This window comes from Chenopodium album, chromosome 25 (genome assembly GCF_948465745.1).
Source record: "Chenopodium album chromosome 25, dcCheAlbu1.1, whole genome shotgun sequence".
In the NCBI taxonomy this organism is placed as follows: Eukaryota; Viridiplantae; Streptophyta; class Magnoliopsida; order Caryophyllales; family Amaranthaceae; genus Chenopodium; species Chenopodium album.
Genome location: NC_137858.1, coordinates 21794903 through 21796129, shown reverse-complemented (window position 1 = coordinate 21796129; position 1227 = coordinate 21794903). Strand labels below are relative to the sequence as shown.

Below are 1227 nucleotides of genomic sequence, written 5' to 3'. Positions count from 1 at the left end.
TTTCCCTCACATTGTTTGACTTAGCCAATTTGACCTCCCAATTAGCCAGCTCCATTATGAATGCACGTGGATCCTAGCCCTAATGTTTATCATCTTTGATTTCTACAAGTTTATTTGTTGTGATTAGCTCTAGTTTTAGCATCTTTGATTTCGGGATAGCTTAGCGAAAGACAATAGACCATCACTCACTATTCCTTTGGGTTCGACCCTTGACTTGCTACTATACTTGTATAGGGGTTGGTTGAGTGTTATAAATTTTGTTTGGCCGGTTGGGGAGGGTAGTCCAACGACCTACCATTTCACCATCGATCAAAATGGCGCCATTGCCGGGGAATGGTGTCGTGATTGTGTATTGTTGTTGAGTCTATTCTATCTTATTGAAAAATGCAAAAAGATTTTCTTTTAGGCTACACTTGTAGCCGTGTTGCTAACAATTTCTTTTGAGATTTTGCATGCATAGCGCTCGTAATCGATTTATTGTGCCTTTTGACCTGGAAATCGATAGGACACTCTCAAGGAGAAGAATAGCAAATCGATCTTTGGAGTATAATTCTTCAAGTGAAGGAGAGTTTGAGGAAGAGATGCAAGAAGGAGGAATGGGAGAGAATCCAAGGGTAGCTTTGAAGGAGTTGGGCATTTTCAGTGCTTATAGGTTTGAGAGTAGGATTGCTCCACCTACAACACCGGCGAACGATTTCGAGATAAGACCGGCCATGATTACTTTGATAGAATGGAGGCAATTTAGTGGAGCCAAGAGTGAGAATACGTTAAATTTCCTTTGAGGTTAAGCCTAATTCGCTTATAACATGGGATGATGTTACTAGAGCTTTCTTGGCTCGCTTTTACCCACAAAAGAACACGGCGGAGGCTAGGGCATTAATCCAAGGATTCAAGCAAGAGAATCTCTATGAAGCATGGGAGAGGTACAAGGAGTACCAAAGAGAATGTCCACATCATGGGATTCCTACTTATCAAGTGATCCAAATTTTCTATGGAGGTTTGAGTGCTCAAGGCAAGTCATGCCTAGATGGAGGAGCCGGTGGTCCTATAATGAATAGGAAAGAAGAAGAAGTGGTTGACATAATTGAGGATGTTGTGAGATACTATAGAGATTGGCAAGAAGGAGAGAGAGAGAGAGTCTACTAGCAAGAGTGGCTCAACGGTCTATTCCGTGGATCATCTCAACGCAATCAACAACTTGTCATCCCAAATTTCAAATCTAGGGAA

General features: G+C 41.7%; 1 pseudogene; it reads right to left on the bottom strand.

The window, feature by feature from the left end:
* Nucleotides 1–865: 865 nt before the first annotated feature.
* LOC145615847 (small nucleolar RNA R71) lies at nucleotides 866–962 on the bottom strand (annotated as a pseudogene).
* Between the last annotated feature and the right edge of the window lie 265 nt (nucleotides 963–1227).